General features: G+C 37.6%; 1 long non-coding RNA gene across 1 annotated transcript in view; it reads right to left on the bottom strand.

The window, feature by feature from the left end:
- Positions 1-24,027, bottom strand: part of LOC135315599 (uncharacterized) — a 70,857-nt gene extending 46,830 nt beyond the window's left edge. Inside the window, exon 1 of the long non-coding RNA XR_010375080.1 lies at positions 23,694-24,027. This is a non-coding gene — a long non-coding RNA (uncharacterized LOC135315599). The remainder of the gene's footprint in view (positions 1-23,693) is intronic.
- Positions 24,028-26,090: the final 2,063 nt, after the last annotated feature.

Here is a 26,090-nt window from a genome sequence, read left to right on the forward strand (position 1 = left end):
CTTTTATGATGCACATTCGACTTTTTCCTAGTTTCCCTGTATTCAAGTACTAGCGCTCATATACACATGGCTAGGGATTCATACAGTAAAGCTGAAGACAAGAAAAAGGCTGGAGTCTCTCTTACTTCTTATATTTTTAAAGAAGTAAAATAACTATGAAATAGAAACAGTATGAAACTTCTTGCTGAACCACTGACCTCTCACAGCCTTCTTGCCTGGGAGCACAAACTACAGCTACTAAACATATTCTCCTGGCACTGAGCTTTCCAATCAAAGTATTTTCCAGAAGCAGGGACACAGGTCAAACACTCACACAGAAAATTTCTTAATGTCACAACTACTTCCACCTAAGGCAGATGCGTTTTGAGAGATTATGAAGTTCAACTGTTTCCCTTAAGGTTTTTCACTACTACAGAATCCAACCAGGGAATTTTTCTGCTGTCAAAGTTTAACTTGCTCTCAGTGATGCCAAGGGCTTCAAGAAAATCTGGTAAAATGCTACTCTGGAGCCATGGAACTTGGTACAATCAATTCTCATACAGGAAATATTTCTTAGTGTACAGATTGTCTGCTGTACTTCTGAGCTGTCTTCAGACAAAGTAGATTGATCAGGGTCTCTTTCTTTCTTACAGTTAGAATCTTTGGCAGAGTCACACATAGGAGGGTGAACAGTTCATGTGCTTTTCAACTACTTGTTGAAAAAACTGCCAAAATGAACATAACATGGAAAATACAGACCAAACAACTTCATTTTTTCTTTTGCTGCTAAGTCCTGACAGTAGATTTCTGTTTCCTAAAACTGTACTTGGGTTTGACTGCTGACACAAAAATAAGAAACAAACTAGAAAAAAAAATTACCACAGTATTTTAACAGATCACAGTCAGGTGCAAGTTCTATCTTAGAAGCTCTAGCCACTAGGGACATCCAGTCAGTCACTGCCATTTTAAAGCAAAAACCAACCAAAAAAAAAAAACCAACAAACAAATCACTTTCATTTAGTTTACTTAGAGCTCTGTTCAGTCCAAGCTATAAGGATTAGACCTTGTCTCACACTATTTCAAAGCCAACTACTTAACATTAATATTAATCATATTACATTATGCTTGAGACATTCGTAATAATCTTGTGGCAGTGGTCTATGTCGTAATCGTGATGCTACAGTTTGGAGTTATGTTTCCAGTGGTTTCCACTCCAGTGGAAAAATTCACAGCAGTAAGAAAATGCACAGACTAAGTAACTCTACCTAAGCCACAAACACTTTCAATGCAGGCCGTCATTGTTAGAAAAAATTAATTTTGTTTTATAATGTATTACCTGCAAACTATATATTCAAGACTTTTTGGATTAAAGAGCTGTGAATGAGATTATGAAAGGATTGACTTGCTGCTCTGAAGGCATGATGATTTCAGTTGTAGCAAAATATGCATATGTATGGTACATAATGAGCCTTTTAAAAATACCCTACCATGTATTTATGTAATTGGAGCTATTTTGCTTTATGTCACATCAAGTGAAGAAGAAAATACCAAATAAATAAAGCAGCACTCACTAGGGATATGAAGTTGGCAGCTGTGTGAATAGAAAAAACACCATTAATTTCTTTTCTTTAGCACTAAAATACTGTTTGCAGAGTGTCTTGCTTATCTGTAGGTTTCATGTAAACAAAAACACCAGCAATGGACTAATATTTGAATAATTACCTCCCTCAAACCTGCCCAGAGCAGAAGTGGTAGCTTCAGCATTACCTTGATGGAAGTGCAAACTGACCACCGAGGCTCAGCCAAGCCAAAAGCATCATCCTCTGGCTTTGTCTGTCTTTATAAAAATAAATCAGAAATACCCATGAGGAGGCAAAAAAAAAAAAAAAAAAAAAAGAGCAACACTGGAATTAACACCCCATAGTAAATACAGACCATGAAACAACTCAGTTTCATCTGATATCCCTTATTATGTCGATTACATTAAGTATAACATTCTAACTCACTAATTTTTTTCATGGATTCCAAGACAGGAATCCAAGGCTCACACAATAGAACTGGATTCTGAAGCTTAGTCACTGAGGTTTTTGGTCCTAGCTCAACATCCTCTTGACGTATGGGTGATGGTCAGTACTATCCTATAGATCAATGGTTGGTAAGTTCCTAAAGACAAAGATGGTATGAAAAACTTTTTCAAGCAGAAAAGTAAAAACATGATTATGTGTTTCCATGATCTTAATGCACTATAGATGCTAAAACATAAAAAAAAAATTATAATATACAACCACATGTAGAAGTGATAATAAGTAAAACTGTGGATAGATACAGGACAGTGAGGAGTGAAATATGAGTGACCAGTCAGGCAGATCAAGGAGGCTAGATTTTGGGGGGAGGGGAGGTGGGTCAGTTTAAATATATGAGAACATAAAAATAATACAATTATAAACACAGACCCCCTTCTTTCTAGCAGTTCTGTACAGAAGGGCCCCCTGGAGCTATCCATATTTCACTGACTGCTCTATCAAAGCAACATTAGGTATTTATAAAACAATAAAACGTTTATTTGAAATCTATGTTTTATTAGTTTGATGATGTGATCTGGATTTTAACTTTCTACAAAACATGGCAAAGGACACTCAGACCATATGTTAACCTTCCAACAAGCTGTTTTTGTACATCTGCTGGCTTCTGCATGTCAAGTGCTCCAAATAATTTTACTTGGGTCTCTTCATCATACACAAAATTAATGTAAGCAAACAATTCAATGGATATGTGTAACAACACCTGTTATATATCCAAAGTTGCCAAATAGAGAGCTAGCACATTGCGTTTATTTTTCATTATGTACATCTTCACTGCAAGGATTGGTTTATGTATTATTTTCTAAATAAATATGCAGTGCCTAATTCCATATAATCATCTTGCAGTCAGCTTTAAAATTTCTAGTTATTATACTGTTGAGGGATATGGCCAAAAATGTCCTAAAGTAAAGTAACATATAGATTTTAGGACAGTATGTAAGAATATGTTGATGTAGAAAATTGTGTATTGCTACTCCTGAGACCCTAGGGAAGCACTCCTTTCCACTCAGTGGAAAGGAGACTAGAGTGAGGAAAGAGGCACCTTTCCAAAAATATGGTTATATTCTGGAGTTTCATGGAAGAAGAGCATATTGGATGGGAAGGTTGGAGAGACAGAGGAACCACTGGGTTAGCTTCCACAAATCAAGACAAGAGAGTACATAGCTACTTCAAAGATCAGGACTCGCAGTAAGGCACCTGGCACCCACAGCTGAGATGGGGCTCTAGCAAAGGATTAGTCCAGCTCTCCACTTTCGGAAGCAAACCTCTTTCCCACCCACAGGGGAACTGGCTCTGGGATCACGACTGCACTTGGGCTGGGCTTATCCCAATGAGTACTTGCATATCTTCAGACAGCAGCATTATCTGTGAGTAGTTAAATTTATGCTATCACTGCTGTTTCTGACTAGCCTTTGCATTCCTTCTGATGTCTTAGTCTGAGCTGCTGTTGTGTAACTGAGTCTTGAGTTCAAGGCAGCCTTTGCAGGAGGCAAATATTTGGCAGTTTAGGCTACACTGGTCACTATGGAACAGTAAAACCAGGGCTCTGGGATTCCTAAGTGGACAAAGGTAAATGACTTGCTAGGATAGTAAGTTTCAGAAGACACAGGGCAAACCAATTAGATTTTTACAACTACATAACAAAACAAACCAAGAAGCAATCATTAAAACCAAACCGATTCTTCATACACATGGTTTAGCACCCAAACCTGAGCAAAAAATCCATACTTCACAGGTAATTTTCCCCTTCTTAAAAAGGCAACGCACCAGTTACTGGCTGTAATTCATGAATGTCACTTATTCTCTCGACAACTACATCAAGTGTACCAGGCAATACAACAGGCTGTGCAACAACCTTAATGTTGTCTTGTCAGAAAAAGGAGTTAGGAATTACAGGAATTCTTCTCTTACAGGAGCTGGTTATGTACATAAGGAAAAGTCTTTAAGCCCTGTCACCTTAGGTATATAAGAACGGGAGCTACTTGAAGTAATGGACAGACGAAAAGGCAGGACCCTGAATTAGTAACCATCCTCATTTATCTAGAAATTATGATTTTTCTGATATAAAGAGATGAACAAGGTACAGTTATAAACATCTTACTGTTAGAGAAAAAACAATCTCTCTTTTGAAAAAAAGGGATTCTGGGCAAAAGCTGCTACCCCAAACATCAGTTTTCACATAAAAATGGCTCAAATGCATTTCAGTCAGAATTACTTTCCATCCTCTGTTCTTGCTAGAATGCAGAAAACCTCTAAAATCCCCTTTTGTGTTTTAGGACTTCAATGTTTTAGCACTAAGGCTCCTATAGGAGACTCTCACAAGAGTGTTCTCTGAAGTGAGAAGGGAAGGCTCAGAGGCGATTGAAAAGAGGGCTTGGAGCAGTGTGTTTTTAATAACAGAATAAGTATAAAAAATGATGGGGTAAGTGTGCAAAATATTTATTATTTTTTATAATTGTAGGCTGCCAAATCCAGTAAAAAAAAAAAAAAAAGCAGCCCATTCCTGAAAATATGTGTTGGTATGACAAATATAAATGAGAATTGGATTTTTTTTTTTGTCTCTGCAACTCATCTCCACATTTTGTCACTGTGCTGAGGTGCCCTAGGTTTGAAGTCTAAAGAGATAAATCACATAGCTACAATGTTTCCCTCTAGAAAGCACAGGTACGCATATCAGATACTTTCAAGACATGGATATTGGAACTAGTGGGAGAGGTGGCCTTCATACATGAGAGCGTACATACTAAAAGATCTAGTCCCACAACAGAATAAAGCCCACTAATACAGGCTCTTGAAGGTACTGAAAGAACACTTAAAACCAATAAAAGTTGAAAGCAAAATTCAGCAATTTCACTCAAAACAATGAGCAAAAATAGAACCTCTAGCTCAGTCAGCAGATTAAATGAAAGTTTGTGATGTTTTTTGCCCATTAATGACTGAATTCTGCACATGGGAGGGGGCTCAGAAAGCTGTGCTGTGCATCCAGGTGAAGTAAAAGAATCTGCCATCAACAGTTCTTGCATAGATGTTGCCAAAGCATGATGCACATACAGACAAGAACTGGAAAGAGAATTTATGAAAACAATCACAGTGATGGTGGGGTACCTCCAGGTTTAGACCCAGCCTAACTGAAGGAGAATACATGCCTTTCCCTTTAGACTGCAATGCTGCTACAGATTTGCCATTACCATCCCTCTACTATGGAGATTAATTTCCTTCTCCGGAAATATTCAAACCCCACCTGGATGTGGCCCTGTGCCCCCTGCCCTAGGTGCACCTGTTAAACAAGGGGGTTGGATGAGATGATCTACAGAAGCCCCTTCCAACCCCTACCATTCCGTGAGTCTGTGATTCTGTGTGATACTTAAATATTCAATGCATAAAAACGTAACTAGCATTTCTTCATCCTTCTAACTGAGTATGGACTCAAGCTGAATTAGGGAGTCAGAAGTTGGATTCAGATTCAAATTTCAAAACCCCCCAAGTTAAATTCTGTCTGGAGCCAGTGATCTAGTCTACAGGTCTCAGAGTCTCTGCCCTTCTTTTTAATAAAGTCTTCCTTCTTTCAGATAGGTGATGCCCCCAGCATTTTTAGCATAAAGCTCTCAGTGTAATTTGATTACAATTGAAAAACAATTTACAACTGTAAAAAAGATACAGCGTGGTATGTATACTTGGGAGAGAATCATAGAATCATTAAGGTAGGAAAAGACCTCTAGGATCATCAAGTCCAATCATCAACCCAACACCCCCAGGCCTCCTAAACCTTGCCCTGAAGTGCCACATCTATGTATTTTTTGAACACCCCCACTGATGGTGACTCCACCACCTCTCTGGGCAGCCTCTTCCAATGCCTGACCACTCTTTCAGTGAAGACATTTTTCCTATCCTAATATCCAGTCTAAAGGTATCACACTAGATAGCATTATTTTTCAAATCTGTGTTATCCATTTATAGATCACGGTCACCACTAGTCCCTGCTCCTACAAGTAAGCAGGGAAAAAAATTAGTATAAACCACACTTCAAATCAGTGTAGTGGCACTTTCTGTTGTAGGCAGAGCACCTTCTGATGGGCAATGAATTCAGCATGATCACAGTTTCCTGGAGGCTTCTCCTCCCACCAGGAAAAATATTTATTGGTGACTTTGAGTAATACCAATTTTGGTCTTTACATTCTGGTCATTTTAACTATTATATTGATATCAACAGTTCACTGAACATTTATGTTGTAAATACTCTTTAAAATTGAAGCACGCTGTTGGAATAAGGGGTTTAGTAACTATTGCTTTTTCAGTTCTATAGAAAGACTGCTGCATTAAAAAAAATATTAAAGCATTCAGAGCTTGTATCCAAACACTCTGCACATACAGTAAAAAGGCAAAAAGATTTTTGTCGTATTTGACATTTCAAGGATATTCCCAACATTTGTAATAACAGTAAACCAGGTGGAACAAATCTCTGAAGAGTATAAAGCAGAATATCCAATCTTTTCTAATTACTTTCCAAAATCTTTATGTCTACTTCACATCTGCCTCCTCCATACAGGCTGCATTTTCCCCCAAGTAAACCTTGAAACAGTTGTTGCATTCTCAGGCTAAAAAGAAATGTGACATCTGGATCCAAACTCAGACAGATGGCAGTTATTCATTGAGGACACACAATTTCACTTTTCATTTGACCTGCTGTAATCCATGATGCTAACCCCAGTGATACAGGATGCTCTGCTCTTCTGTGCTCTTTCAGTTCTCCTCATTTGTCCCCTTTATGTGTCTGGAGAAAGCCAGATCACATGATGGTTCTCTGCTTCACACACTGGTCTACTACTCAAAAGGCTAGATAAATTCTAATGTAGAGTGGTAATTCAAAAATATATGAACTGTGAGAATAAGACCAGATTTCTGGTACTTCAAGCCTTTCATCCCTCACATTCAGAGGATAAATAAATACGTTTCAAGTGAATATAATCATATTCATTGATGAATATTTTCTTTGAGAAAAACAGGGCTACCCATGACTGTAAGACTGCAGAATGATGTCTAGAAAAGATTTTGAAGTCAACGTCTATATACACCTATTTGTATACATATACTAATTCCAGCAAAGCTATCAATACAGCTTTAAAATATTTTCCATCAGGATGGTCTGAAATATTTTCTTTTGAGCTTAATCTTTCACATACACAGCCCCAAACCAAATTATTTCTTCTCAGAATGTTTGTGATTTCATTCAGCTGGCTTTTCTACATCTGAGATGTTTAGAATTTATTTTCAATTTTCATATACTGAAGGCATAGTTTTATTGTCATTGCTGCTATTAAAAATCTACTATTTAAAACTTTAATTTTGTGACCTACATGTAGAGTATTGTGGCCTTAAATTGAGAAAATAAGAGTTAGAAGATACTGAAAGAAGTACCATGCTGAACACATGCAATAAGTTTTGCTGAGACCATTATCCCAATAGCTTGATTTAGGAAATAATGTGTAAAGTTGCACATTTTAATCGTTTACAAAACAGCTTGCTTTTAAAATCTGAAACAACCATCTCTATTCTGGAGTACAACAGTGTTGGGTACATCCTTTTAATGGAGAAGAAATCCTGTTTAGATGTGTATGAAATGTATGCTGTAAATCAAACACCTAAGAATAGGAGAAATAATTTCTGATTTCACAACAGAAGCAGAAGTGGGTTCTTAGCCTTTTCAAATAAGCTTATTAATGCAAATGAAATTAATTTCCTGTTGGGGAAGCCTGAACTACTTTACCTGAATAGACTCAAATCAGAGCAGAAATCGCTGAGATTCCCTTCAATCCTCTCCTTCTCTCATTAAAGTACAAGATCAGTAGGTTGGTGACGGAAGAGAAAGGTTAGACTTTTATGATGTAACTTGGCCAAATCCAGCTGTTGTGGCTATTGATTGCAAAAATCAAAATCAACCACATTTAAGAAAACAAAATAATGGGTGGAATTTCTAAACATCTTGCACTGAAGTAATTGTATTAACAGTAAAATGCTTACAATTAGAGACAGCAAATATGATGGGAATTGTGGCCATGAGTTAGGTCAAAAAAATTTAAACACATCATTAAACAACATGGTAGTATTTTATACCAATGGGGGAAATCATAACCAACATAGCTTATTCTGCATTATGAATGAATGCAATAGTTCAAAAGTTATTTTTTCAAAGGGAGAAGTACTTCTATTTTATTGTGATGAATGCCAAAAATGAGAAAAATTAAGAAAAAAATATAGGCAAGAACAAAAGAAAAGTAAAAGGAAGGGCTAGCAGCTAGTGGAATTCTGTACTGAAAGTCTGTCCAAGCAAAACGTGTATACCCTGACATTGCCAAACCTACACTTGGGAATCAGAAGGACACCTGCACAGTCAGTCAGATGGATACCACTACAGCACACAAAAAGGAGAATTTATTCTAGTATAGTTTGTGTTCTTTAACTGTACTTAAGAGTTAAAATGTAAAAGGGAGATAAGGCCTTCATTTGATGAGTTTCAACTTTGTGTGTGTAACAGAAGACATACTGCAGATACAAAAACCTGTTTTTAAGCAGTGCTGAAACTGAAAGAAGAGCAAGATCCAAACATATGTAACAAATTCTAATAAAACAAATATTACTAATGTTCTTGAAATATGTGAAAAAAGAGTATTACTAAGAAAGAGGGTCCCTACATAAGCTACTAAGGGTTATTTAGGATAGAAAAAAAATAATACAAGCAGAGAATAATTTATACAAATTCAATAATATTTTTAAAAATTTGCAATGAGGAGATCAAAAGGTGTACGAAAAAATCAGAAGATAGCATAACAATTGACTCAAATAAGATAACTGTAGCACTGTCGCTACGGTGTTGATTAAAGGCACCCATCACAGATACTCAGTCAAAGGTGACAATCCCAGCAGAAGAACAGCAAGTAATCACAGACACAAAGAGTACTGTCAGAAGCTATGTAAGGATAAGGAACAGATGAGTGATATCGACTGAGCAGGTAAAACAGAACCTCCACCATTACAGTCTAAAGCAGCACATACTGCTAAAAGAATGAAGACTGGAAAAGTTCAAAGACAGGATGATGCAACAATAAAGCTTCTTGAACAGCGGCAGTAGAAAAGCTGCTTTCTATACTCATGAAGCCATGGGAAACTGCAGGGCAGCCAGGTTCTCAGAAAAGATCAAAGTACATTCCAGGACCTAAGAAAGAGTACTGGAAGAAGCACACAACTACAGATCAACCTCATTGGTAATGCATGGAAGCAAGGTCATTATTCTACAAGAGGATTCAAAGATTTAAAAAACAACTCAGAATATCAGTGTGAATTGGTAGGACATACACTTAGAAGACAGACAAGGGAGAAACCTCAAGACCATGATCAGTCACATTCAAATATTTTAGTAATCACCTCTCTTGTTTGTTGACTTCACTAAAGCATTTGACCCAGTGGGAAATGATTGGTTATGGCTGATGATGCTTGAAATGGGTTTTCTATCACACTTAGACCAGCTACTGTGTAAAACTTACACAGAGAATAATGTAAGAGCGGCTCTCAAACAATAAAGGTGTACAGGAAAAGGTGAGTGGTATCATCCTACCCAGCACTCTAGCAGAGATGGCACAGAGGAAAGCATCAAAAAATTTTACAGGTCTGTGACTTTAGGTGTGCAGACTGTAAAACATTGATTACCAGCTGGTCTGAGGATCCACAGAACACATTGACATGGTATATATGCTAGGAGTGTAAATTCTCAGTTAATGTCTTTATTTAAAGAAGAGATTATTCGGTGGCATCAGCTGAAGAGTTTTTATATTTAGGCTCAAGTACTGACCAAAATAATTCCCACGAAAATAATATTTTAAATAAATTAACTACTAGAGAACCAAAAAAGACAAACATATCAACAATCTGGAAAAAAAACAGTCAGCATGAAAAACAGGAATCTGTGCTTTTTGAAAACAATAGCTTGCTCAAAAGCAACATACACCTATGAGAGTTGGAGGTTGAGAAAAAGGGGGGCTTCAGAGATTTCATTTTGAATGTTGCTTGTTTTAAAGAAAAAATAGCAGAGAGAAAGATTGGGGGTGGGAGGAAGGTAGTAATGGTAGATCAAATGCAACTGCCCCAGATTTCAGAGCTGCTCTAACTACAGTTTCAGCAACAATCTCATAACTGGATGTTAAAAAAGAGTGGTATGACAAAAGACCCCATCAATACGATTAACAGAGGAAATTACAAAACGTGGTCATGTGGTCAGGAGGGAAAAAAGAGCAACAGCCCGAAGATTATAACCAATCAAGAATGTACTGAAAAGAGGAAGAAGAGAGGAAGACCAAGAAGAGCACAGATAAATGATATAGACTGCTGGATTTAACTGCAAATCAAGCAAGCAAAAAGACTGGCAAAAAGAAACAAGTGTGGAAAAACTGGTTTATCATGACAGAAAGCTAAGAACTCATACAGATAAGAAAATGCCTCACACAGAAGTGCACATAGAAGCCTCACAAAGTTCTAAGGTCTTAAATAAGAAGTATCTTTTCTTCTTTAATCTTCTTAGCCAGACATAAAAATCAACACAGCCTGGTCATCCAGTTGGCCTGATTACATGGCTTCAATGCTGTGCAGAGATATCTGTGCTGTCATGGACAGCCCCAGCAGGAAAGCGATGCCAGCATGCAGGCCTATTTGGGTTAATGCAGTTTGCTTCTTGGCAGACCCACTAAGCCAGTGAGGACAGGAAAATTCTCTGCCAATTTTCTGTTCATGTGTTCTTTTACAGGCACTACTTTTGGCTTTATCTTCTAGCTAGCTTTTCCATGTTGGTTCTTCATCATATTGGTAAACTTTACATCAACAAATATCAGTTTCAAAATACAGAAAATAGTATATGCAATGAAACAGTGTAATGATATTGGGCGTTTTCTGAGAGTAGGTAAATCCTAAAGCCTGCCACTCAGCTTCCACTAATCTCACTCTTACAGCTAGGACTAAATATCATTTGACTTTCTAGATCTCAACATTTTATGATCCTTGAAATTTTTAAGTATCCCACAAGTTGACAAAGAATGACTAGTTGAATATTATTATTTCATTTGAAAGAAGCATTTTATATTGTTTCACATACTATATTTTGCCTTTAACTGTAAAGCTTACTTAAAAAATTTAGGTTTCATTATTTCCAGTGACAGCTCTAGACAGTCATTCTGTCTCACACTTAAATTTGTACATAACAATATAACAAAACAAGCACTTTCCACGTGACTATAAATACAGAAGACAACAAAGTTAAAGGGGCTTGTGTGTTTAACCATGTGAGAGTGCAAGTCTTTAAAAGAAACCAACAAAAAAATTGCAATGCACAGGTTTTCTTTCAAAGCCACAGAACTGAGTAGTTTTCTCTTTAACTATGGATAGATCCCATATAAAAGTATTCATTAATGCATGTATAAATTCCATACACATCCATTTATATTTACAATTTATACATATAATATATACATGAATTTATGACTACATTATAGGAAATCTGTTTCTGTGACTTGGACTTACCCACCAAAGCCCTAAATAACATTTAATTCAATTAAATCAATAGTATTTTGCAGTGATCATGAGTGGGTCCAAAGGAGTTCATATTGCCTCTATTACAAGTGGTATCTCCAAGGTTGTTTTTCCTTCCTTATGTTCAGCTGTATCAGAACTGTGACAGGTGTTTGTAGCAAGCACAGTCCCAACTGCACTATGGACATATTGAAAGAATTCTTGTCAATGTTTATGGACAACTTTCTATTAGAGTACTGATTTGGCTGGGTTTTAGCCATTCTTTGCACTTAGCACGGCTATTTGATTTATTTATAACTGGGCAAATATGGTCTAACCTCATTTCCATCAGTATCTGGAACAGCTCCAGTGAAGCAAAATTAGTTACCCTTTTTTATATACCGGTGTAACAAAGTAGAACGTATGCCAGGAATTTGCCCAAAAGTATGCCAAAGTGAGTGACCTCGCTTGGCATTACAGTTTCTTATGAATTATAGCATGTATATAATGAAAACATTTTTCAGCATACCTTCAATATCATGTTTGAATTGAATCATACGAAAAGAGGACATATCGGAAGAGTCCTAATCTAAGCTATAAGGATTTAATAACAATTTCTATAATGACCACAGGTCTCAAGGTCAAACACCCCCCCCCAAACAACAGGTTAATTGATTCTTAATGATCTATTAATACAGTCCTTTTATTTTGATAGTTCTGCATTCAGGAATGTATTTAAGCAATTACCTAGATTAAAGTTCATTAATAGCCTCATTAAATTCTATGGGCCCCCTCTCATACTAGTAATTTTAAACATATCCTTGATTTGAGACCAGAGACAAGTAGACGAATGAAGTCAGCACAGAGACAGTTATGAAATTGCAACACTTTTTAAGAATGCTTTTGTTAACTGTTGAATTCAAGACATTTAACAACGTGAGTGAATCATGGATGGAGAGTGAAGCTCTAGTGGATCCTGATTACATTCTAGGAAGTATAGATGTATCAAAGTAATAACACAGAAAATATCTAAAACAAGAAGTATACAGGCAAAGATATTTTACATGGCAAGCAATTTATGTGCAATGTGCACGTCCAACTTCTTTTCTCCCTCAACCAGGAATTGATGCAATCTGCCAATTATTTCAGATGAAAGCCACATTCCTTAACTCTCCTGCTGCAACAATCGAAGAAGCTAATCTGATAAGAAAGCAGACAATAAAAAGATCTACTTCATCCCCTAAAATTAAAATGAGCAGATGTGACAAGGCAGGTGTGAGACAAAAGAGCAAACATCAGGAGGATCAAATAACCAAAAGCTTTATAAATGAAAAAGCAACAAACCTGAGTAAAGAGAGAAGGATGATATTACATTTTTTATAATAAATAAGGGAAAAATATGTGACAGTAACAAACTGTATGAGCTGTTTTTAATTTTTACCTATTCTTCTAAAATAGATTTGCATTCATCTCTCTTACCAAAACATCCCTGATTCTAAGAATTCAGAAATTTTATACATGTAAAGAAAAATTATTCTATTGAGACTAATGACCCTTATCTTCTTATTTATATACATCCATGAAACAATTTTCCAAGGATACAGTAGAGATGATATGTCTTCTAAGCGCCAGAATGAAAATAAAAATGCCAACTGAGTGTTATACAGCAATCAAACATATCAAGAGATTCTTTGGGATGCTTAGTTTGTCAATACATTCACACCATAGGCAGGCACAAGCAGAACAAGCTAGAGACATTTTAGCCCTAGCGCTGTCTGAACAGTGTGTGTATCTTATTATCACAAGTGCACCCTTTTATGAGTGGAGTTCAATCCCAGAACCCAGATTATATCCTGCTAGAACTCCAAGGCAAAACAGAAAGGCATCAGGACTAAAAAAAAAAAAACATGTAGGATAGGAATTCTCAAAAAAATGTTGAGGGTGAGTCAAAGTAACCTCTCTCTTCTTTTGCAGTGATTGTTCACATGCACATCTGGGTGACTGTTACCAGTATAAACCTAACCTGCATAGATGACAAACATGAAGATTTCCTAGAAGAACAGTAACTGGAAAGACACATTTCAGAGAGCTGTATCAGGCCTGTAGTTCCCACAAAGCATGCTACTTAGCAAAGGTGTGTACAAAACTTCACCCAAGTCTTGGGAACAGAGACATTCATCAGAGATGCTCTAAGGTTGCCTGTATTCTCCTGAAGAATGTTCAAGTCATGGATGCAGCTTGACCTTTGCAGAAAAGGCTTAATGCAACCCTCATATTCAGTGCAACAGTCTCTGAGTCTAGTTAACTTAATGGCCTTTCTGCCATGGTAACAAAAAGGTTTAGCGTCTCCCAAAATGGCTTTACCCTATAGAGATGGAAATGGAAAGCACCACCAAAAATAATACATGAACTGATCTTTTTGAAACTCAGATGGCATAAAGTTTAGGGTTACAGTGAGCTGAAGGGTTTTTTGACTCAGTTGAAGAATTCCAATTGAGTGGTAGTTTGAGAAATGAACTGGGGATACTAGAAAAAGAACAGGTAAAGAAGGTGAGTTCTTATGATTTGAATCTCCAGCTTATCTAGTGGAGTCAACAGCCACCAAAGAGGACACTCACCATAGAGGAAGAGGACCATGAGACTCAAAGACTTTCCCATGAGAGATTTCAGCACCAAGCTGCAATTACATTAGGGCTGGAATGCTTCACTGAACTCTGAAAAGAGCAGTAGCTGTTAAGAAAACAGCAAAGAAAATGAGCAAACATGTCTTCCCATGACACATCAGAAGTTGCATCTCCTCTTTTATTGACTTACCAGACATCAGCAAAAATCGAAGTCTTGCCTACAAAAATGTTCACCTTTCTCACTTCCACCTGGGGCGGTTCACAATTTCTGATGGCTTGGGCATTCAATTTACTCTCAGCAGTTATTTAAAATATCTCCACAAACTAATCTATTCTATGGTTGCATTTGGATTAAGTAAAGTTCTTCAATATTTTTCTTTCCTACTCCTCAATGTTAAGCTAGCCTTAGTCATATTGCATATATTGTCCAGCTGGTAGAGAATTTTGGCATGCAAATACAGCTTAATTATTACTTAGGTGCTTAAATCCAAAACGTAAATCCCTAGAACACTTGCCCAGCTACTGCTTACGGTGTTGCTACCTAAAGTCCTTACAAGTTAGCATTGGTACGGGTTCTCTAGGTACCAGAATCCCACATTCTGGAACAGTGGGCCTGGAATGAGCCAATGCACTCTTTTTTTTTTTTTTTCCATCTTAGTTTTTTAAGCTGATCATATTTTGCAAAATCAGAGTGAATTCCCATGCAAATCCATCTCTACATACACTGGCATTTTTTGGCCATGGAAACAACAACAAAAGGACCAAAGCTTGATTCCCAAAGGCTGGACCTCTTTTACTCAGATGATTCTTTATTTACTGAGAAAAGTTATAGACATCCAGTCCTACACCCAGGGGATAATGATTTTGAATCTAGGAATAGCAGACTGATATTATTCCAGTGCTCTGGATCCTGTGGCTCTTTGAGCCTGAATGTAGGGTATGCACAGGATGAATCCATATGTTCCTGCTGCTTTCCACAGGAACCTAAAGCAGAATATTTGTTCCTCAGCGAAGAAAACAACTAATCCAATCCACTTATGCATGCATCCACATACATGCATAATCATACACACCGTGTATTTACCAATTGCAGTCATTAAGGAAATGTGCAGATTTCCTATCCTTTTCTTCCTATCTCTAGATATCCAGACATTACCATAAACCTTGGACTCATTCGGGCAGATGTGCAGAGTTGCCTGTAAGAGGCATGAAGCTTATATAAATAATCTACCTGTCACAGTTTGTTCCCAAAGTCAAGTTTGCATCTTCAAATAAAAGCAGAATTTAAGCCCTAGCTTCTCAGGATTGTTAGGCCAACAAACAACTGAATTTTATAGGACTTGAAGCCCTTCAATGCCCCGTATCTACATTGTTCAGTGATAGCAAGCTAGAGTGGATGGAAAGCATCTATGTTTTCTCCTTCACAGCATTATTTTTAAAACAAAAACAGGTGCACAATTTTTATTCTGCAGCTTAAGAAACCTTATGCCTATAGGCTCATTTGGAGTGCTTAACTGGGAAATCTGCTATTTTTAATCAAAATTGTTTTAGGTAAGTGTTAAATGCATTCACTAACATTTATGTACAACCTACTCAGCACTGGAAGTAAAGCTTTGTAGTTATCTTGGGAGTCAAAACCTCCTAGATCTGCCAGAGAATTAATGTGCAACTTTGTGCAAGCGTTTAACCTACATGTCCTCTGGTTCAGAACTTTAAAATAGGGCTAATGTCAACTCTCAGATGTGTTGGGAGAAGGGCTTCACTAACCTTTACATAAAGCACTCTGACATCCTGTATAGAGAACATATATTCTTGAATATTTATACAACCCCCAATGAAAAAGCAGGAAATGCTCTGTATAGGCAGGTAAGACAAAGACCCTGACCTGAATGCTTACCCTCTAAAATAAATATGCACCAGGAAAGTGAGCATGCTTATGCTACCAAAGCCTTCCAACTTCTAAAGTTAGTTTTATTAAGACACAAGCAAAAACAAGGTGACTCTTGAAACAAAGAAAACTCAAATCTGTTGGGTATCACAGCACCTATGAATAACTTGCTGTTCTCATAAATTGATTATTTTACTCTCTTAAAAAAAGGGGAGAGGGAGGAAGTAAGGCAATGAAAGCTACACCTAAGCAAACCTGCACAACTAGATTCTAATTTCCACTTAACTGTGTAAAGATGCTGTTAATTCTAGAACTGCTGATAAAATCCTCCCAGTTCATACAGTCTGACAAAAATTCAGTATGTGTTTTAGCAGGCTAGTTGAGGGGGGTGAAGATGCAAGATGTCAACCAATCATGGTCAGAAAATAAGCCAGAAGAGAACACATCTATTTAAAAAAAAAATAAATCATAATGAATCCCTTCTTCTTGGTCAGGCAAGTATCTCAAGCCCTGGGGCCCTTAAGGTACTTGCTTTGATAATACATCTTACATAAGCTGGGCTACAGAAGTGACCCAAACTCTGACAGTACAACCTGCAAACTGAAAATAACATTTTAACATCAGAAGGGCAGTACTGTATCAGGCAAAGGCCATGAGAGCCAATACCCTACCTCCATGAGTGGCAACAAGCACTTTTAAAGTAAAATTATTCTAACTCATTTAGCTTTTTAAGCAGAACTCTTCTGTCAACTACTTTTGGCCTATGGACTTTCTGACTTGGATGATGTTTCTACAAATTTAGCATTGCTTCACAGACATCTCTTCCATTAACTCACTTTTTAATTTCATCCAAACTTTTAGCATCCACAACATCTTTGCTCAGGGTTTCCACAGCTCAGTTACTTGTTGCACAGGGAACCATGCCCTTCTCTTTGTTTTGAAACTGGCTCTTACCACCTTCACATGATCTACCTCATTCTTGTACTGAAATACGAGTATGAATAACTAATCCCAGTTTACTCTCTCCACTGGTTTTCATGCATCTCCATCAAATCACCATTGAGTTATCTTAGTATATGCCCCTTGACTATGTAACTCAGGAAACCAAAGAAAGGAATATGCAATTCACTTCCTAGTACTTCAAGAAAATGAGCCACCACTGTGTCATGATTTAAATTACCCCACAGTCCCCAGTGCCAGCACAGACCACTGCTGGTCACACGCTATAACCCCAGCACAGTAATTTCTTTCACAGCCCTTTGGAGCGACCTTTCCTTCATTAGAAGCCCTGATTATTTGATGCATTTATACCTAACTTTTGACCCATTTCTCTGGTGATTTTGTTCTTCAGATTGTTTTCTGACAGATGAAATATAAATAAACCTGAGCTGCTTATCATAGAATTCACCCACTTTTCTAATTATGAGAAAGTTGTTAATGATTTATTGGATCTAGCTGTGTATTTGCATTGCTTAGTGTACTTGAGAGCTTTGATTTAAAGACAGATTTAGACTAAACACAGGATGCAGGTCCTTCAGTGTTTCTTCTATCATTTAGTGGGAGAACTTTGAGCCACTTCCATGCAAAATAACAAACTACATTGAATTTTTTGGCACAATATTATAAAATACGAATGAGACGAACATACTAGCCAGCTCCTCAAATACAGAACAGAAAACTGTGCTTTTTAGGCTGTTTGAGGCAAAGCTCTCATCTATTTCAGTGGCTATTTGTAAGATGGAGTGTCACAGAAACTGTACTGGTGGTGTGGAAACAGCTTTTCTGGAAGGGCAACATCCTTGAATTTATAACGTCAGAGATACGCCTGTGTAATGAGCAGTTCTTTAACAATGCACACCAGTAAGAGATACTGTTCCTAGCCAAGTTTAAAATATTTTTTAAGCTTCAACAAAAGTTGAATTTGCCATTTTACAGTTACACATCCCTTAACTGAAAATAAAGATTTACAAAAAACATTTCACAAGTCTTCAATAAAGATTAGCATTGTATTGCCATTTGAAATTTCTCCTATATATTTAATTCCCCAATAAACAATTAATGAATTCAGAACAGAGTGGTCTGAAAATAAGTTTTACATGCCAACTGGCAGCCTTGCAAATACATTTCTAAGCTATTTCCTCTTACTTATCTATATACTACAAATAGTTCCAAATCACTTAACTCCTTTATTCAGAAAAAAAACCCCTACCTTCAGCATTTGCAAACCAAATACATTTCATAATAAAATAACATAATTTTAATAACTGGTGTCCCTGAAGTGCACTGTGTATCCACAGAAATGACGTACATGTTGTTATACCCACCCCCACCTAATATGTCTCTATGTGTCTCTTGCTGAAGCTAATACATCTTCTACTTCCATCTTTTCCAAAACTCATTAAAAAATAAAATTTGCATTATCAATATTAAACAGGAAGGGAAATTTAGAGACACAGAAAGACACTATTCCTAACACTATTCCTAAAATTGTAACAGTAACTCCATTGACTTTATTGTGACATGTAAAAGAATCCAGTAAAAATGTAGTTGCCCACATAATAAGGTCTGATGGGAACCTTCTCGTCTCCAGGCTGAAGAACCCCAACTCTCTCAGCCTTTCCTCATAGGAGAGGGGTTCTGTCCCTCTGATCCCTCCTCTGGACCCTCTCCAACAGGTCCATGTCTTTCCTGTGCTGAGGGCCCCAGAGCTGGATGCAGTTCTGTAGATGGGGTCTCACCAGAGCGGAGCAGAGGGGCAGAATCCCCTCCCTCGACCTACTGGCCACACTGCTGGGGATGCAGCCCAGGATACGGTTGGCCTTCTGGGCTGCAAGTGCACGTTGTTGGCTCATGTCCAGCTTTTTGTCCACCAGTACCCCCAAGTCCTTCTCTGCAGGGCTGCTCCGAATCCCTTCATCCCCCAGCCTGTATTGAATCCTGAAGCATTGGAATAAGTTGCCCAGCAAGATGGTAGATGCCCCAACCCTGGAAACATTCAAGGTCAGGCTGGACGGGGCTCTGAGCAACCTGATCTAGTTGAAGATGTCCCTGCTCACTGCAGGGACTAGATGACCTTTAAAGGTACCTTCCAACACAAAGTATTCTATGATTAACAGCTAGCGTTATACTTTTCAAGGGGAGACTCTTCATTGTAACTCCAGTGGCTTTTTTGTTGTTAGGCACTTTAGCAATAAAATATACAGACAAGAGTGACTATAACCTCTGTTTGAGGAGAAAACATGGCCACAGCAGACACAATTATTTTTATCTATAAGCAAGAGAGAAGTATTGGTGTCTGAAAAATGAACGTTTCATAAAAGATTCGCTCCAAGGTTGCCTGGTTTTCTCAGCTGTCTCTGCTCATCACAGCAGCTACTACAACTCTTGAGTTTTCCATCTGCCTTTTTGGCAGGAACCAAAGTGACAGGCCAGTATATTCAATTTTCTTTCATTCAGGAACCATGAGGAAGTCCCTGAATCTGACAGATTAAAAATAACTTAAACAACACTGAAAATATTTGCTTCCTCAAATTATAATTCACTTGTCTTCGATACTATGAACTGAAATGAAAATTGCCACGTGGCTAAACTTATAGAATAAACCAAATATACCATGAATAGTTTCAAGCCTTCAAAGTTCAGCTTTAACCAACCGGATTTTAGGAATACGTAAGCAAAAAGATGAGAGCAGGGAAGACAGAGAAAAAATCTTATTGACAAATGACTGGTAAGCACAGTAAATGCTGTTTTAATACACTGGGTATTTTTTTTCTTGTTAGATATAATTTAGAAGGTGTTAATAGAATCCATCTGATTCTGGATTGCAATTTTGTATTATTATTGGGGGGTGGGATTTAATTAGTGATTTGGTATAAGTGTGAAGATTGGCACTATTCATCAGCTGCATACTTTTGCCTATTAGAAAGGAAGTATTTAGCTGGAATGTTGGCTCCCCCTTCCTTGACTATTGCTAACATCATTTGCAGGGTCCAGCCTTAGCATCTACCTCTTCTCACCCCATCCTGAAAGAATGAATTCAAAGGCAAGGTAACTTTGATATAGTACTTTAAAGAGATTTTGCCCTTCTTTTCTCTCCTCATTATTGACTCCTACGTTGGGCTGACCAAGTTAGAGGAGTCCTTCCTATGAACCAGCAACCAGCTGGAGTACTTTAGCAGTAATAGAAATGGTACAAAAGAAAAGTGTATCTTCCAGCTCCTATTCTACTACTGAAAAACAAAGACAAGCAAAAATCTGAAAGACTGGGGAAGCTTCTGTTCTACTTTGGTATTACACATCCTTACTTATTACCTTGATGTGAAATTTGTCCCTCACACTGTAACTTGGTTTCTTCTTGGATTCAATTGCAGCAGAAGGAGTAAAGGGAATAACCTGCTCTGTTGTTGCTACATAGCTTATGCTTGAAAACAGGCATCTCTTTCTCTACAGTGAAACAGTTTGAAAAGAAATGTGGCCTTCCCCCACTATATGGGTGTTTCTAGATAGGGTCTAAACACACTCTGGTGTATGCTAGTAAACTACTGATGAAAAACAGTGAAAGAAACTTTCTAGTAGTCCTGCCAACTGCAAAATAAAGTCAGAAATAACTGTGATATGGCACACTGACAAATAGTATCCTGTTAATATTTCAGATGATCTGTTTCACTCTAACTATTGAAGTAACTGTAGATAACTTTTATGTTATCTTGAAAAAGAAAATATATCTGAAAATCTAGCGCTTGTACTAGTAATCAGTATTTTAGAAATTCTGTCCTGAAATAGAACTAAGCTTTCTCAACATGGTTCTAGAAAGTTGGATGGAATACAATGTCTATGAAGGCAGACTAGTAAGGAAACAAATATTTCTTTTTAAAAAAAGTAAACCAATAATCCTTTTCTCTACAATAAAAGACACACACACATTATTACCAAGTTAGAAAATGATGATGTCCTGTTGTCTCTTAAATTTAGACAAACCAATAAAACCTTTCATTTATCTTTTACAGATGGTGACAAAGAGGCTAAGGGTATCATAAATGAAACTACAAAATACTTACTTTGTGGCAAGAAGTCTTGAGGTAGTCCCATAATAGCAACTGAGACTATGAAAATAAGTTTTTAAAAACTATTAACTTATTGATGCTAAGCTGTTAAAACTTTTACACCCCACTCCTCCTTTTTTACACACACACACACACCCCCAGTCATTCCTGAGACAAGTCTTTTTCTCAGGCCTAATGGGTCAATTCTCAGCTGTAGTCTCCTAGTTTTCTTTTTATTGAGACAAATACAAAAATGTCTCTGTGCTGCCTCAGGTTTTTTTAATAACTCTTCCTCAAATAGCATTTCTCCTTACTAATCTTAGTCGGCTTCAATATAGTAAAATGCTATGTCTCCTGATTACTTCTCTCTCCCTCTGTCTCAGTGCCAGCATTATTCATTATTAATTACAAGCCTGGGAAATTTTAGTAGTTGTCATATGCAACACAGCCATATAAACTATGATAAATTCCTGTCTCCAAAAGTGCTTGCTTTACCTTACCTGGCTTACATAACTAAATCTTGACAGAAATAAGGAGTTATTGTGGAACTTGTGTTTCTTTTTAAAGTGTAAGAGTAATTTTTATTGAGCTAACCTATATGAAAATTACTTTGAAGTGTGTTTTGCCCATAATATAGTCTAAGATCATTCTTGTTACCCTTGAGCTCTACATTAAGTGGTAGTTTTAGAAACATAAAAATGTCAAACTACCTATACCTAACACCACAAAAAACCAAAGAAGATCCTAGAGAATGTGAAGTTTGACAAGACACAGCAATAGTTTTTACAGGACAAATAGCTACTTAGAAGTAAAGAGATGCTTCTGATTGTAGTATTACTTGAACACAACTCTGACTATTTCAATGCACACACCTTGCAAAGTCTAATTATTAATCCATGAATCTGCTTTCATAGTTTTACCCATTCTTCTGAGTCTCTCAGATGTCCATCTGCAAGCCTAGGCCTTGCATGCGTGAGAGGAAAAGCAGGTGGTACGTATTAGACATACGGACATAAGCACACAGTAGAACATGAGGTGATATTCAGTATTGCTGTATGTTAAGTGACTTCATGGCTCCATCCCCTCCTTCTCTTACACATACGTGCATTATGGTGCAGTGCCAAAAGCAGGTAACAAAGGTGCACTTTGGTCCAGCAGAAACCCTTGACAGAGGGACAGTTTTAGTGACCAAAGCTCTGTTCAAAAAAGTCCCAATCTTTCTCCAATAGACTGTGACTTTCAGGGGGAAAATGCAAGACAGTTTAAGGGGGATATTTTCTGCAGACAGAGCTGTACAGAAGTGACTGGTGCTGCACATACGTTAGGAGCGCTTGTAGGGCAGACTCTTTCAAGAGGTGAATAAGATGAATAGCCCCAGCTGGAGGGGATGGAAGAAACCACACACAGGTAACTATGCCCATATTCATTTGGTTCAAAATACAAGTGTCCTGTGGAGACACACAACTTCCCAAACTCCCTGTTGTGGAGTATTTCTTTTCAGTGCAGCATAAATAAGAGATTTCCATACTCTGACTCACAGTGGGCTTACCCTAGAAGATGGCAGGGTGGTTTGCCGCCTTTGCTGGGCGGCAACAGTTACTACAGCTACAACAATATTTTAAATTTTTGCTAGCCCTATTAGGTCAGGTGTGTAATGAGGCATGATATGTGCCTGCCATAGCAGTAGCAGCAGAAATCCTTACTGTAAATAGTTCTGGTGACAAAATTGTTTGTGCTGCTCTGACTTGTTTGATCAGGAATAATCCTAAACCTGTAAAGGAGCACCTCACATGTATCTCAATGGGACTTTCAAACATGTCCTCATGAAAGTTCTAAAAATTTTGAGCTACTCCATGTTCTTGTGCCCCTATGTTTCTGTCGTCTTATTTCCAGTTACCTTGCCTTTTTTTCCATAGGCTTACACCTGCTTTTCCAGGTCCCAGTCCAGAACACCTGTTGTTTGCAACAGGGGTTGCTCCTTCCTTTTCCTTACTGTGAGTGACTTCTGCTACAGGCAGTCCAAGCAGAAGTTTGAAAGTGTGCTCATGGCTCTCTTCCCACTCTATACCAGCCTTTCAAAGGCAGATCCTACTTCAGTGCTTTCCCTGGTCCTCTTCCTGCTCTTTGTGCCGAGTGTACTTTGTTTGTTCTTTGTTTCTATTGCAATTTCTCTGAAAGTTCCCCAGGACAGCCCCTCACCTGCTGCTGGGTGGGCTGTACGTGTTACACTGCTGGTTCCTGTTTGCTATTCAGGTGGAAGAGGTGATGAGGCCACATTATGCTTTGGGAGGAGGGAGGCTGCCTGTCCTTCCATGGGCATCTCAGGATTGGCTGCTACCCATGGTGGTATTTCAGGTGCTGCAGGTTTTGCAATATGCAGAAAAATAACTGATATCTCAAATACTGCCATGTAGCCATTTGCTTTCAAAAAGTCAGTACTGCAATAAATAACAATGCTGACTTATTTTTGTTTTAATATTAATTTCTATCATTCAGATACCTGATGTCAAACAACTGAGAAGGTACTTACTTGTGTCATAGACGAAGTGGAGGAACTTTGACAGCAAGTGGGCTAGCGTCAGACCTGGAAAGAGTAACTTCCCTTTCCTTGCAGTTGAGTGAGACTCAAGAGACAGTCAGGTGCTGAGGTAAATTTGAGCAACTTCAGTGGAGGCAGCCTATTTTCACAGGTAGAGGACATGGTTCCCAAGATTCTCTGAAGAAGTCTTTAACTGTCTCTTCAGAGTTTGTTTATTGATAACTCTGTGACGACACATTTTCATGTACTACTAACTCCCATTTGTTGAGTTATCAATACATATTGAAAACAGCAACTCACTGAGAAATTCAATCCAACAACTTTTCCTAGGGAAAAACAAACAAACAAAAAAAGTCAGCTAGGATCTAAAGAACCCTAAGTGATGTGCTCTTACTGTGAGCTTTGCTGTTACTGGCTATGCTATCATATTGCATAGTCCTCTCTTACGATAAGACCACAGAATAGTAGGTATAGCAGTTTGCTAAGCTTCACAACATGATTTACTCTAACTATAGCAAATGAGTACTAACTATCTCAATTTCACAGCAGTTTATATGATGTGTATCTATTAAAACAGCTTGGCTTTTTATTGTTGTTTCTAATAACTCAATAAAATCCCTCAGTATTTATGATTAAGAAGCTATATTACAGTGATCAAGCTCTACAATTCTCAGTCCCAAGCCATACTGTACTGCTATAGTTTCTACAACACAGTTTATAACCACACTTTACTTAGCTTACTGAAATTTCATTGGATATGATCCAGTCTGTAACCAAACCTTAATAGCTATGACTAGTTTCACATAGGACACTTGAATGCCAAAACCAGATGGCTAGATATTTAGTCTGACTTTCTTCACAAGTCAACTACAGAATTTCACTCAATATTCCTGCATCAAAACTCTAACTTTGGTTGAGATAATTCATAAGACACACCCTCTGCCCCCTTTGGTGAGGAAGTCATTTGGAGGGGCTGAAAGGATCTCTTGAGAAAGCTGTCTTAATCACCAAAGACTTAACATTCTTGCTAATTCCTGTCCCGCCCACATATTTCAAACCTTTGAAGTACAACCTAGTTGTGTTGTTAGTACTTATCTCAAACTGCTACACCCATCACCTTTTCTGCCAAACTTTTAATTATGTAGATCAGGCATTTACACTATGACAATTATGGGTATTATCTGGACAAATGTCTTCTGTAACAGCTGCTCATAGTCTTTCTGGTCCCAGTTGTGTAAGTTCTCCTGCATGTTTGTACAGAGCACTTTAAACATGACATATTTCTGTGATACATCTTGATAACAGGAGCATCACTTATGTTAGACTGAATGGGAATGTTAAATAAATTAGCTTTCTTCCATCTAACCTTACCTCACAGTCAGGATTTGCCTGAGCTGGGTCAGTGGTAAGGCTATTGTGAGGCCTGTATTGTTGCAGAATAAAGTATCATGCAAGCATATGATTCTTTCATACATTATTTTCTTTTGTAAGGAATGATACTATATTGTATTGACTTTGTCCCTGGAGCTGAGCTAAGCAGCACTCTGAAATGAACTGGACAAGCAGGTCACTGCTTTTCAAGCTGTTATTCCAGATTTAAATGTATCTGTCTCAGTCACAATTTCTTTGTAACCCAAAGCCACTAGGAATTCACTTTGAAAAGGCAAATCAAAACCGAGCATATGTCTACAACGCACATGGTAGTACAGCGAGGGCAGGCTACTGCTGACTGGGTCATCTGCACACAAGGGTGTTAACGTGTTAGTGATGTGCTGTGTCTGTGCTCACAACTCCTGCCTCTCACGGGGGCTTATTAACTGTAGTGCAATGCCAGCTTGACATCGTCAGCTCCAACTTCTCTGCAGCATGCACCACAGTGATCTTGAATGTCAGCACAATCAAATAAATTCTTTGTCTCAAACAATCAAATGCAAATTTGCGCATGAGGGTAAAGTTACTTAAAGAAATCGGCTTGCCTCACCAGAAATATTAATGCATTAGGGGAGTGTCACAATAGATAGTAAAAGAAAACAGATTTGAAATTCAAGATTTTTAAAGTAAAATATGCTGACCAACACCAGAAAAGAATGAGAATTCCCAATAATTAAAAATTCTTATTGTTGGTAAATATTTGACACTGAAATTTTTTTAATAATCGTTGCTTACTCTTTATCCTCCATTTTTTTTTTACAATAATTGACCATTTTATTTCAATGCATGAGAGATCTAGGAATTATCTACTAGAATGGAAAGAAAAAAAACTTAAAAATAAATATATTTCTACATTTAGATAAACTTAATAGCTTGGACAGAATGCACATAGGGACAGGGTAAAAGACTCCTAAAGCATTTAGATATGTTATCTATCTTTAACTGCCGAATGTTCAG

This window comes from Phalacrocorax carbo, chromosome 13 (assembly GCF_963921805.1).
Source record: "Phalacrocorax carbo chromosome 13, bPhaCar2.1, whole genome shotgun sequence".
NCBI classification, from domain to species: domain Eukaryota; kingdom Metazoa; phylum Chordata; class Aves; order Suliformes; family Phalacrocoracidae; genus Phalacrocorax; species Phalacrocorax carbo.